Below are 15,105 nucleotides of genomic sequence, written 5' to 3' on the forward strand. Positions count from 1 at the left end.
CAACCACGGTACCTTCATTAATAAGGGTACTTACGCTACTGCGGAAAAACAAGTACCGTCACGTTTTAAGAATGTTGGTACCGACTTAGTACCGAAGTATCGGTTCTCGTGATAGTTCTGACTCAAGTTGCTATATCTTTTTGAAGTGACCAGAATGTCAGGTATGGAAGCTCAAAGTGGGCAAAATTTCCATTGACTTGCATTAAAAATGTCTTACTGTTATAACTTCAGCTTATAATCAATCTACTTCAAAGAAATTAAACACAGTCCTTTAGGTTGATCAGACTGGTCAGGCTGTATTTTTCCAAACTGATCGGACTCCCAGTATTTCCATTGCGGATGATGAAATTTCCCCAAAATTCCCATTCACTCACATTGAGGGAATGCTCAGAACCTGGCTCCAACTGTCAACTCACACACACCTGAGTGCACACGGCCTGAAGCCTGAGTGCGGTTTAGCTCCAAAGTATTGGAACACTGTCTTGCACCACCCATAATACCCCAGCAACTGCCTAACAGCACCTTAGCCGACTTGGTTTCTCCAGTCAACATCAAAGTTTGTCATGATGAAATTTACCTATCTAGTTATATATTCTCAAAAACTAGAATATTCATACAAGAACTCAAGGAATAACAATGAAAAATTAATATATAATAATAATAATAATAATAATAGTGAATACTTTTACTTTATTCCTTCTTGTTTTATTAATCTTGCAATATTAATTTATTGCTTGTTTTATCTGCAAAAAATATTTGCAAATTGGGTAAGTGAAACAGCACTTAATTTCTCACATCTCAGAGGGTTTTTTAAACCACAGTAAGGATGTGAGCACATATCGGCAATGATTTTGGCATGGGAAACAATCGGCCTTGGGGGAAAACTTATCTTAAAGTTTTATATTCCAAATATCAGCCAATTTGTTGGTCAACCAGTGCATACATCCCATTTCCACCTGGTATTAAGATGTGTGTTTTTGTGATTAGCAAAGTACAGTTGTAAACAGGATCCAAAACTTTTGGTTGCGGATCACTGAAACCCCATACAGAGGTAGTCAAAAACTCATGGGACCACATCACATTTTTAGTGGAAACGATATCTGTCCTGAATGCGTCCTTAATGGTATGGAAGGCTGCCCATCCACTACACCGAAGCTACATCCAATTGCATGTCTGCATTTGTTAGCATTTGTTGAGGTAGTGTGAACCAGCCCTAAAACTTAGTCATTCACATCCCCTTGCTGTAGACCTTCAAATGTTTTACCATTGTCCATGTTATATTCTCCTAAAATTACCCTTATTATATTTCCTAGCACTAATCCATGAGATGCTAACAAAGCAAGAAATGATTCTTGACCAGCAATAGTCCATTCTGCGCATCCTCAATGCGAAGCAAGTCCAGGACACCAATTCTGATGTTGACGATGGACTTTTGCCAATGAAAGGCCCACAGGGCCTCCAGAGACTGGAGCAGAAATTCCAAGAAATGATTTCAAGGAAAAATTGGTGAGTTTGCTGGGATGAAAACTAAGAGGAGAAAAAGTTTACAAAAAAAAATCTTGTGAAAAATTCAAAATCAGACTGTTGCAGTGTGTATGTGGTTTCTAATGCATATTTCTCCACAATGAGAACATATCACTTGAAGATCCACCAAAAATTTACATTTTGTTATTGCTCACCCTCTTCGTTCTCAACCGGTATGACTTGTGTTAATCTTCATAACACAAATGTAGATACGGTGCTGTGAAAAAGTACATGAGGGTGGGTAAATGACTGAATTTTCATTTTGGGGTGGACTATGACTTTAATGTGTGTTGATGTGTTATTGATTGATATGTTGCATGAAGATAATCGATAAAAAGCATGTGTTTCCCTAATCACCTAGGCCTGGTTGGAGGGTGTGACCTTAATGACACTGTGTGGAGAATAATGAGGCGAACACTTTCAAATGAACTTGCAAGAAACATAAATTGGAAAGGAATGAATGGGAAAATATCCTTGGCATCCCTGCAATTCAAGGATGTTGTAATTGGTAAGTTGTGATGTCAAAAGTATCTGTACCAAGTTGATACTAAAATTTAAAAAAGAATGATATGATAAGTTTTTTTTTTTCAGTACCAGCAGCACCAAGTATTCTTCTGCTTTCTGATTGACTTTCTTTTGTAGGTATTAATTAACCGTGATTTCCACTCAGCCATCTTACTGGAATTGTGTAGGTTAGGAATAAGACTGAGGATGGAGTTGTATAGTTTTGTAGTGTGTATCATTTGTAAATATTGTTAACTTCTTTACCATAGCCATGCTGAGGGAGGTGTTGACTAAATTAGAGATGGTGCTGGACCAACAAACCACTGAGCTTGCTTCAACTACAGGAGGTCATGGTGTAGCCTTTGGATATTGATGAAGATTTACTGCCTCTGCAAGACCTTCCTCAACTGCATAGTCTGAGCGAAGGATGCAACAGAGCCCAGATTACAAGCAAAATCTGGTGAGAATTTTTTTTTTTGTTAACAATTGCTTGCACAATTACACAGCTACTGAGAGCATTTCTGTTTTCTCAAGGTGACACACTCGTACTCAAAGCACAACATTCAACACCACTTTGATATGAGGGAACATCCATCCATCCATCTTCTACCGCTTACTCCTTCTTCAGGGTCGCGGGGGAACCTGGGGCCTATCCCAGGGAGCATCGGGCAAAAGGCGGGGTACACCCTGGACAGGGTGCCTGTCCATCGCAGGGCACAATCAAATACACACTAACCCTTTGGATCTTTGGTAGAGGAGGAAAACATGGAAAACCCACAGGGCAGGGTAACTGCAGGAGTAGTGAGAAGCACTGACACAGTTGACGAGGCAATACATGCTTATTAAATATATATATATTTTATATTGTTTTATATCATATTATTGTTTTAAAAATCATCGGTTTCAGGTAAACTGGTTGGCGCTTATTGATCTGATTGATTAGAATCTGATTAAAGTTATACTCGAAGTGAGCACTAATCAAATTAAGACGTGAAGTACTCCTGTTTTAATAGTATTATCGACGTGTATAACAGACATGTAAACATCTTAATCACATTATTAACGTTGTTTGAGAGTTTTCACCGCATTTTGTGACAGGACACGTACACACACGCTCAACATTTTACGGCGAACAAGAGAGCGCAGCTGCGTCCCAAAACGTATACTTGCCTACTATAGGCCTGTAGTGGGGAAAATACATCTATCTCGGCTACTATATAGACGGTAAGTGCGCGGTTTGGGATGCAGCCCACGGCTTCAAGCAGTTGTCTGTTTGCATGCACAGTGTGACAAATAATTAACTGCACTTAAAGCGTTCGTAAAAAAATTTAATAAAAACACCCAAGATTGTATACTGTACCATAAAGAAGACGAACTGTATGTTGAAATTTTGGATGGACGTCAGATGGCGTGGCGCGGTGATGTAATGACACAGGCTGTTAATCTAATTATGTTCTGAAACATGTAAAACGGGAACATGACAGGAGTATTCTAAAAGTGACACATGTAAAACCCTTAATCACATTATTATCTTACTCAGAGTAAGGTCAATAATTACATTACTGCTGTCCATGTAAACATAGTCAGTGTTGCACAGCAGAAGTGTAGTAAAACTGAGAGTTGAATTACTTCATAAACATGGATGGTTCCACCTCGTTGCTGAGAAATATCATGTAGCTTTTCACCAGCAAAGCTATTTTTATTGTTAAAGTTGCAGACAGCGCTGGCAAGAAGTGTCTGTGCGTATGAATGTGTGTTCACGAGTGTCTCTGTATGCTCGAATGTCTTTGCGTGTGTGTGTGTTTGTGCATGCGTGTGTGTGTGCATGTAGGCTGCGCATTGATTTAGAAATGATCACGGTGATCAAACTGTCTGGAACTACCTGTGCAATAAACGGTTATAACGCACACTTTTTTTTTTCCAAGATGGCGCCAGCGTACCTGTCGGCATGCCATCTCTGTTATCTTTCCCATCTATTACAGTTTGTTCTATCTGTTTTGTCTGTTCATCTGGCATCTCTGCTGTTTTTACTGTGTATCGTGTCACACTGGTATCATGTAGATTCAGTATTGACCTACAATCGTCAAGCTTTGCTTAACATCAGAAGTCATATGGGAGCTCATCTGCGATGTTGTCCTACTCTGTATTCTCGTTTTCAATCCTCGTCCAGCCGACCCGCGGTGGAGTGCACTCGCCGGCTACCTCGCTGCTTTCCTCCTCTAAGGAAGCGCCGCAGGAAGAGAAGGAATCGTGCTGGTGTTCGGGTGAGAATCAGACGGACAATCGCTTCCTCCATACAATCGATTGAGTTTCCCTTAAGCTTGGAAGGGCTCCACTTGAAACGACGGTCATGGGATTACAGATATGTTTTTCATCTGCCTATTTTCCAAGGACTTCCTACACTCGTCTAATTGTTCTGCTCCTCCACGATTACGGATTCGCCAGAGAAGAGTGAACTGTTTAAATCTCAGACAACTGGAATTCGTTTCACCGGATCGGACCTCGCTACCTCAGGTCCGTGTGCAACAAAACTTTCATTTTAAATGACTTTTCTACCAGACATAACCTGGATATTTTATTCCTGACGGAGACCTGGGTTAGTCCTGGTGAGTCAACCGTCTTCGAGGAACTCTGTCCACCGAACTGTTGTTTTATTAGTACTCCAAGGCCTTCTGGTAAGGGCGGTGGGGTTGCTATGGTTTTTAAACAGTCACTGAACATTCGGAGAGTTTCTGTTGAGAGTTACTCGTCGTTTGAGGTACAGTGTGTTGTGTTGGAGTCGACCTCTTCCACACTATTCTGTGCTTTGATCTATAGGCCACCTAACCCGGACAATGCCTTCTTAAGTGATTTTGTGATTTTTTAACTTCTATTGTTCCGTTGTATGATCGTTTGTTATTATCGGGTGATTTTCATGTGCATGTCTGCTGACCTGGTCGACCCTTGGTTACTGAATTTTGTAATATCTTGGATTCCTTTGGTTTTATTCAACACATAAATCAGGCAAGTCATGTCCTTGGTCATACACTAGACCTTATATTGTCATATGGAACCACTGTTGATGATGTTAATATTGAAGATGCTTCCTTCTCTGATCACAAGCTCATTGTTTTTAATGTCCCTGCTGCCAGCTCTGCCGTTATGACTAGGCCTTCAGGATATTATTCTCGTTGTATTAATTCACTCACTGCCTCTCATTTTAGTGAAAGTTTTCTAGCTAATGCTGTTGAAACATCTATCTTGAGTGCTGCAGCGTCTTCTTCTGGCCCTGATGATTTGATTGCCTTATTTTATACATTTTGCTCCAATATTTTAGACTCCATTGCCCCTTTTAAGCTGAAGCAACCAAATCGTAAATCTTATTACTGTCTTGACGATAATACTCGTTCTCTCAGACAGGCTTGTGGTAGAGCTGAGCGGAGATGGAAGCATGATCAGTTAACTGTGTCCTTCCAGATTTTTTAAGATTGTTTGTTTAAGTTTCAGAGTGCAGCAAAGTCAGCTAGGTCTAGGTATTTCTCTGACTTAATTGCTACACACTGTCATAGACCAAAGATCTTATTCACCATGATAAATTCAATAATTAATCCGTGTTGCCAATTCCATGGGGAACCCTCGGCTGAACTTTGTAAGAAGTTTTTTAAATTTTTTGCTGATAAAGTAATTACTATTCGTTCTTCCTTCACTTTGCATTTATCAGACCTGTCCCCAAATTCACTGGCTTTACTGGTTTCATTTGATCAATTTGAACACGTTTCTCTAAAGGAACTGTGTGATCTGGTTAACCAGATGAAAATATCATCCACGCCACTTGATGTTGTTCTCGCTGTGCTTATGAAAGCAACCTTTTCTGAAATTGGCCCCAGTATCCAAGTGTTGATAAATTCTTCTTTGGATGCAGAGGTGGTCCCAAATTGTTTTAAGCATGCTATTGTTCAACCTTTGCTTAAGAAACAGGGTTTGGATGAAGGTTGCCTTAATAATTATTGGCTTGTCTCTAAGCTACCGTTTCTGTCAAAGCTGCTAGAGAAAGTAGTACAATCTCAATTGCTCCTGTTTTTAAACTCAGCTATTTTATTTGAATCTTTACAATCTGGTTTCACTGCTTTTCATAGCACGGAGTCTGCTTTGTTAAAAGCATCCAATGACATTTTACTAACAGTGGATGCTGGTAAAAATACTGTGTTGATGCTACTAGATCTTACAGCTGCCTTTGATACTGTAGACCATAACATACTTCTCTGGTGCTTAGAGCATCTGTTTGGTATCAAGGGTACCGCCCTACAATGGCTCAGCTCATATCTTAAGGATAGGTCTTTCTCGGTAGCATTGGGTAATTTCTGCTCTTCTTCTAGTCCTATTAATAGTGGTGTTCCTCAAGGCTCCATTTTGGGCCCACTTCTTTTTAATTTATGTATGCGGCCGTTGGGGAATATTATTAGGGCTCACAGTGTCTCTTTTCATTTATATGCTGATGATACCCAGTTGTACATTCCTTTGAAAGCTGGTGACTCCATTCAGCCATTGTTGGACTGTCTGGATGACATTAAAAAATGGTTGACAAATAATTTCCTCCGACTTAATGAAGACAAAACTGAAATAATTGTTTTTAGCCCCCTGAGATTGAGAGATGGTCTCATTAACGAGCTCCCTAAACACTTTCCCTCAATTTCTTCCCAGGTTCGGAACCTTGGCTTAATTCTGGACTCAGAATTATGCTTAACCAAGCAGATAAATTTGGTCATTAAGACTAGTTTTTATCTACTACGGATTATTTCAAAACTCAAAACATTTTTGTTTTTCCAGGATTTGGATAAGGTTATTCATGCTTTTATTACTTCTCGCTTAGATTACTGTAATTCATTATACTTGGGTCTTCCTCAGTCTTCTGTGGCTCGTCTTCAGATGGTTCAGAATGCAGCTGCAGGGCAAAGAAGTTTGATCGTGTCACCCCAATTTTAGCATCGCTTCACTGGCTCCCAGTCCGTTTTAAGATTCAGTTTAAGGTTCTGGTGTTTGTTTTTAAAACTTTTAATAATCAAGCTCCTTCGTATCTTGAGGATCTTCTTAATCCACATTCATCAAACAGATGTCTAAGATCTTCTGATAGGTTTCTTTTGCATGTCCCTCGTTCCTGGTTAAAAACAAAGGGGGATAGAGCTTTTGCTGTTGCTGGCCTCCATCTATGGAATCAACTGCCACTGGACATCTGCCTTGCACCTTCTATTACTACTTTTAAAAATAGGCTTAAAACATATCACTTCTACCAGGCTTTTTGATCAAATTTTTAATTGTTTAAACAAATTTTTTATTGATTTTTTCTATTGTCTGCTTTTATTTGGTCTAATTCTGTTTCTATTTTACTTTCTGTACTCTGTTCAGCACTTTGGTCAGCGTTGCTGTGTGAAACGTGCTATACAAATAAATTTTACTTACTGACACTTTCCAGCCAATCAGAATCCAGTATTCACACTGACCATGGTATAAACATAATTAATGCTTAAGATTCATAATGACCTTACGATATTTATTGCTTTATTCCAAAGGGTTAAGCAAGGGATTTGCCATAAATGGGAAGCAATTTTTCCTAAAAGTCGCATCTATCCTGTGTGATGCTCCAGCTAGAGCTTTTATAAAGGGAATTAAATCACATACTGGTTATTCAGGTTGTGACAAGTGTATCCAATCTGGTGTGTACATCAACCATAGAATGACCTTTCCTGAGATCAACAGCCCATGTAGGACTGATGAGTCTTTTATCAACATGTCTGATGAAGACCATCATACTGAAACATCTCTTTTAAAAGCTGCAGGAATTGGCATGGTATCATGCTTTCCACATGATTACATGCACCTTGTATGTCTTGGTGTTATGTGAAAACTGCTGGACTTATGGCTTGCTTCAGGGCCTTTATGTTGCCATTTGTCTGCTCGCCAAAGTGTTATAATCTCAGACACACTTGTTAGCTTAAGATGTTATATTCCTGAGGACTTTGCTAGGAAACCCAGGCAATTCTCAGAAAGACTGAGGTGGAAAGCAACTGAATTGCGACAGTTTCTGTTAGACACAAGTCCAGTGGTTCTTCTAAATGTGCTGTCAGAACCAATGTACAGCAATTTTGTGTTATCTGTTGCTATCTTTATACTCTCCAATCCATTCTTTGTATAGTTCTTAATGACTTTGCTCACAGTTTGCTAGTGTCATTTGTAAAGCATTTTAGTGAGTTGTATGGTCCTGAATTTGTTATCTACAATGTACATGGGCTAACCCATCTTTCTGAGGATGTCAAAAAACATGGAAGCCTTGACTTCATGTCTGGGTTTCTGTTCGAAAACTTCCTGGGACAAATAAAGAAAATGATAAGAACTCCACACCATCTCCTGTTACAGGTTATACGGCGACACTCAGAAATGGACTGTTTCGTGGTAACTGCTGAACATTTGGATATGAAAATTGTCTTGAAAAAACATGAAAATGGCCCAATTCCACCGGATTTTAATAAAGTTGACCAGTTCCAGGAGGTTGTTCTAGGTAGCACTAGAGTTAATCTCTCATGTATGGGAGATAACTGTCAGAATTGGATGCTGCATTGGTGTAGTAATGAATATTCTTCAATGTCAGAAGAAGGTAAAGTGCTTAAAACACTTATCCAAATGAAAAGCTTACAGGAGCTAGTATTCCTATTCAGTCTCCCAACCAAGTACTAACCAGGCCCAACTTTGCTTTGCTTCCGAGGTCAGATGAGATCAGGCTTTTTAAAAAAAAAAAAATTTAAAAAAATTATTAAAAGTATTCAAAAATTCCATTAAAAACATATTACAGCATAAATACTTTTTCACATTAAAATACATCAGAATGTACATGATTTTTTAACAATAAATCCTAACTTTATAAACATTTATTATTTACATCCATTGTAATATCAGTTTAAAACACAGTCAGTGCATAAAAAATAAATAACACTTATATTCCTAATATGATAAAATTACCCTTGTTGTCCTGGCACTTTCCATTGTAAATCATTAAACACTTTACATACGTCTGGCATAAAAACATTATAAAATTCATCTATTTTATCTTCTTGTTTAAAATAGAAAAACAAACATTCTATATATCTTTCCAATTTTCTTTTAAAAACACGCTCTACATCCATTACAATTTTTTACTCTTTTTGCCACAATTCTCTCTCCCATATTGCACTTTTTAACATCACAAGCAGATTGATCAGTTTATTGTTTTTACACTTTTTATCCACTCCTAACATGATTTTATTCCATTCCGTGTCTTTCTCATTTTTTCCCCTCTCAGATGTTCAATTATTTTCTAGCATTTCGCATTAAAATCTTTCAACTCTTTGCAGTGTAAAAACAAATGTAAAAACCCTTCATCATCATCATTACATACTTTACATATTGCACTTTGCTCCATTCCTATTTTATTCAGTAGGATGTCCTTAAATATGACTTTATGTCTGATAAAATACTCTAGGTTCTCTAATTTTGTTTCTGTGATCGTCCCTTTCATGTTATTCCATATGCTTTCTTCTTTAAGGTCATTGAATTTCTGTTGCCAGTACTCATTTACAGTAGGTTTTTTAAAAACTCCATCTCTAAAAAGGCTACAAAACATTTTCACTGTACATTCTTTAAAAGCAACCAGTTTTTCTCCCACCTTCACATAGACCTCTCTTCCTGTTCCCCCCTCTTCCATGTTTTCAATTCTCTTTATCCACTCTTTGGGTATTGCTTTTTTGATGACATCGTACTTGTTTATTATTTCTTCTCTGCTAAAATCTTCTTTTGCCTCCTCCATTGCATCTACTATACACTGTACAGGTAAAAACCCTTCTTTAAATTCATATAAAACATCTCTAACCCTTGTGATTCCCACCTCCCACCATTTCTTAAAAAAAATCTCTTTTCCTTGATTTAAAATGCTGTTGTTTAAGAATAAAGGCTGATTTAAAATGTTCTCTCTGCCTTAGGGATTAAAATGTACATTGGTTAAAAATTTCCCCCAGGCGCTCATCATTTCCTTATAAAAATCTGGTAACCCTTCCATCATCCAGTTGTTTGTTTTCATCCATAAATTATTATCTCCCCAATTAAAATTCACACATTTGTTTATAAAATATTCCATTGTTTTTTCCATGCTGCTTTATTTTCATCATCAATATACTTTTTTTTATTATTATTTTCACTCTAAAACTGTTTTTCCTTTGCTCAGCATCCATTAAACCCATTCCCCCCCTTTCCACTGCACCTATTAAAGTATTGTACACGATTCTTGATGGCTTTCTGTCCCATACAAAATCTAAAAAACATTCCTTCAACTTTCGTTCTGCCCACAGCGGAATTGATGACACATATAAGGTATACCATAACTTAGACACCATCAACACATTTAAGATTAAATCCTTCCCTTTTAAATTAAGAGTCCTCAGTTTCCAAAAATTCAGTCTTCTTTCAATACCTCCTAATGTCTTCCCACATGGTTTTATTACATTTACATTTACATTTATTCACTTAGCAGACGCTTTTATCCAAAGCGACTTACAAATGAGAAAAATACAAGCAAAGCGATATTTCAAGCAGAGAACAATACAAGTAGTGCTACCATACAAGATCCATTAATTGAATTCCAGAAGAAGCAAAGTGCAGAGTAAAGGTGTAAGTGCAATTATTATTTTTATTTATTTATTTATTTTATTTAAATTATGAGTTGGTTAGGTGTTCATGGAAGAGGTGGGTCTTTAGCTGTTTTTTGAAGATGGTGAGAGATTCTGTGGTCCGGATTGAGACTGGAAGTGCATTCCACCACTGAGGAACAGTTAGTGTGAAGGATCTGGAAAGGGACCTTGCGCCACGCTGAGTTGGAACTGCTAATCGTCGGTCGCAAATCGATCGCAGATTGCGAGAGGGAACGTAGGCCTTCAGGAGAGAGTTGAGGTAGGAGGGTGCTGTTCCTGACAAGGCCTTGAACTTGGTGCGAGCAGCTACAGGAAGCCAGTGGATGGAGATGAAGAGGGGTGTGACGTGGGTTCTCTTGGACTGGTTGAAGGCGAGGCACGCTGCAGCATTCTGAATCATCTCAAGGGGTTTGATGGAGCTGGCTGGGAGGCCTGAAAGCAGTGAGTTGCAGTAGTCCAGTTTAGAGATAACAAGAGCCTGGACTAGTAGATCCAGGCTAATCCTTGAGTGCTCTTATAAATGATCTAAAGTTGGTATCTTTCTAGTTAAGCAGAAAATAGAGAATTCACAGAGGCCCATGCTTTTTCTTTTACTTGAAACTCTGATTTCAAGTATTTAAAAAAATCTCGTTTTACAGTACACTATGATTTAATATCACTTGTAAATTGTCATAATTTAAAAAGACAATACCTTTTATAGATTAAAAAAAACACAACCTATCAAATGTTATTCCTATAATGTATATATTTTTTGCGCAGTGATATGCATTTTCTCATTGCAGTCGATTCTGACCCATCAGCAAGGTAAGAATACAGTATAGTAGAATACAGAAATACACACACACACACACACACACACGCACACACAAACAAATGTCTGAGACCACATTGAAAATCTGGATTTTTTTTCTCTTTTACATTTTGAAATAAATAGGTTTTAGAATTTTTTGATATTTTGATATATGTAAACATTAAGAAACTCTGAATCTCTTGTAAATATTTTTTATATATATATATATATATATATATATATATATATATATATATATATATATATATATATATATTACTGAAGTTGTAGTCAATAATACAATTTCTAATGAAAATTCTAAAATTAAATAATAAAAAAATGCTAAATAGAAACATTTTCCACTAGTGCTCTCAGACTTTTGGCCCCGACTGTGTGTGTGCGTGTGTGTGTGCGCACGCGTGTGTGTGTGTGTGTGTGTGTGTGTGTGTGTCTGTGTGTATGTAAACAAACTATTAATGAAAATAAAATTTTGTGTAAGATAAATGAATGAATAAATATGTTCTCTTCTCCCCTCCAGTCGATGTGGCCTTAGGAGGAATAGCAGTACAATCTTCTTTACACTAACAATTATCCTGCTTACTTTGCTATCGACGACAACAGAGCATCTAACATCAATTTCGACTCATGTACTGCTACAAGTCCTCAGTATAACCCATGGTGGAGGGTGGATTGTTGGCGGTGTATGATATTAGCAGTGTAATCGTCACTAACAGAGGCGACTGCTGTTCAGAACGGATAAATGGTGCTGAGATTCACATTAACAACTCCTTGGTCAACAACTGCAGCAACAACCCCAGGTGAAATATAAAAAAATGAATTTATATAAAAATATCAGCCTAAATGAGTAAGAGTTTATTTATAGAATTTTATTAACATTTTAAAAAGCTTGCTGAATATAAGGCTTTGCAATTTGGTAACAAATATTTGTATATATTTACAACTCTAATAAGGCATTACAACATTAGAGTAAAATTGTTCTTTATGTAATATACATAATTATAAAGCACTTTAAGACTTAATAAATATATTGTGAAATATTTTAAATGACATTAATTAATGCTTAAATAGTCACTCATAAGTTTACTGTAGTATTGCTCATTTAGTATTGTACACTTTATTTTACTGAAGTATGACTCAGCAACATTTAAACAAACTTATTACAGAAAATGTAGGTAAAATATATTACTACAGATCTTTATCTGATTGGCAAGGACATTTTTAATTGTATAAATTGTGTAATTCTGACATGTAAATTTACAAGGAATGAATTACTATTTACTGAAAGTAGTTCTGGCTACATGCCAAATTGCAGGTTTAAATGAATGCTCTCACTTTAACATGTTAGTCCTATAATTAAAACTTATACAAGGACATGGATGGATATTAGAATACTGCAGTATGTCTCTCTCTCTCTCTCTCTCTCTCTCTCTCTCTCTCTCTCTCTCTCTCTCTCTCTGTGTGTGTGTGTGTGTGTGCTATACAGTAACTACATAGTAACTTAACTACATAATAAATTTTCTCATCTTCCCTCCAGTCAATGGGGAATCCGTCTATTTCTTAGAAGGAATAGTGACACAGTGCCCTGTGATGGACTGGTACCCTGTCCAGGGTGTACCCCGCCTTGTGCCCGATGCTCCCTGGGATAGGCTCAAGGTTCCCCGTGACCCTGAAAAGGAGTAAGCGGTTGAAGATAGATGGATGGATGAATAGTGACATAGTATGAAGCACAGAAATGTTTAATTAGGAAGGTTTTTATTTCATTTTATTTTCCTTTCATGGGAAATTCTTTAGAATGGAGGGCTGCATTTTTCTTATTAACTTTGGGGGAGAGAAAAAATAAAGGGTGGTGCATGAATGACTGTCTATAGCTGCTATAATGTAAGGGATGACAGGAACTAACTTGTCTCACAGGTGTTCTGTAACATTAGACATGACTATAAACTGAGAAAAAGTATGATGTGTCATTCTTTAATAAAATAAGAAATTCTTCTGCACACTCTGGTATGAAAATAATCAACTTCAGGGTGGTGACAGATTTATTAAACATTATTAACTTTGGATTTAACTTAATATGTAAAACTAAATACAGTTCCCCTAATTTCTCTCTCTCTCTCTCTCTCTCTCTCTCTCTCTCTCTCTCTGTGTGTGTGTGTGTGTGTATGTGTGTGTGTGTGTGTGTTTGTGTGTGTGTGTGTGTGTGTGTGTGTGTGTGCGCGCATGCGTGAGTACAGTGGAGCGAGTGAAGCGTGTTGGTGAGAGCATGTGTGGAAGACTGAGTTTTTTTTCAGTTTCTTTCTCTTACTTTCCCCTTCTACAGTATCTCACAAAAGCCAAAGCTAAAACCGCTGGCAACAAAAGTGAGTACACCCCTAAGTGAAAATGCCCAAATTGGGCCTAATTAGCCATTTTCCCTCCCCGGTGTCATGTGACTTGTTAGTGTTACAAGGTCTCAGGTGTGAATGGGGAGCAGGTGTGTTAAATTTGGTGTCATGGCTCTCACACTCCCTCATACTGGTCACTGGAAGTTCAACATGGCACCTCATGGCAAAGAACTCTCTGAGGATTTGAAAAAAAGAATTGTTACTCTACATAAAGATGGCCTAGGCTATAAGAAGATTGCTACTATGAGAAATAAGCTCATAGCAACACTGATGAAATACACATACAGTACAAAAAAACACACACACAAATAGAGAATGTGTTTAGCATTTTTTTACATCTGAACATAATTATTAGTTTAGCAGCTTTTTTAGAATAAAAAAAGTCATGTATAAGTCTTTATTGGTCACATATACAGTAGAGCACAGTGAAATTGTTTTCTTCACATACCCCAACATGTCAGGAGGCTTGGGTCATAGTGCAGGGTTATGATATGGCACCCCAGGAGCAGAGAGGGTTAAGGACCTTGCTCAGTGGGCAGCTTGACAGTGCTGGGGATTGAACCCCCAACCTACTGATCAGTAAGCAAGAGCATTAACTGCTAAACCCCCACTGTGTGGCAGTTAGAGGGGGTATGGGGTGAGAGATGTGATAGAGAGAGAGAGAGAGATGTGATAGAGAGAGAGAGAGAGAGAGACAGACAGAGAGAGAGAGAGATAGAGATAGTTTTCATAGCATCTACTACTTCTTACCCCACTATTTTCTAACTACTACAAATATAGACTTCTGAACACCGCCGTTAAAGCTTAATAACAGAATACTGCAATTTTTGGGAAATTGCCGTTCCCGAGTTTGGCCACACGAGGGCAGACATGTCCCATTATGCACTACACACGACGCCGCCTAAAACAGAAGGTAGGTTGTAGGTATTGTACTACTACTACTAATTCTAATAATGACGTCAATCGAAGTAATTAAAACGTAATGAAAGGTGTTGTCTACACAGCTGACCTTATTTTTCTATACAGTGAGTTAAAGGCGCACAACTATCAGAATCCCAGTTCATAATTGTGTTTGATTGGCCAAGTAGAATAAAGTGTCCGACTGTTTTTGAGCTTATTGGACATTACACATTGTTGTAACTATCTCATTGGCACTACTTAATTGCTCATAGTTTATTTGACGGATGCAACTGCT

This window comes from Ictalurus punctatus, unplaced genomic scaffold (genome assembly GCF_001660625.3).
Source record: "Ictalurus punctatus breed USDA103 unplaced genomic scaffold, Coco_2.0 Super-Scaffold_100068, whole genome shotgun sequence".
Lineage (NCBI taxonomy): Eukaryota > Metazoa > Chordata > Actinopteri > Siluriformes > Ictaluridae > Ictalurus > Ictalurus punctatus.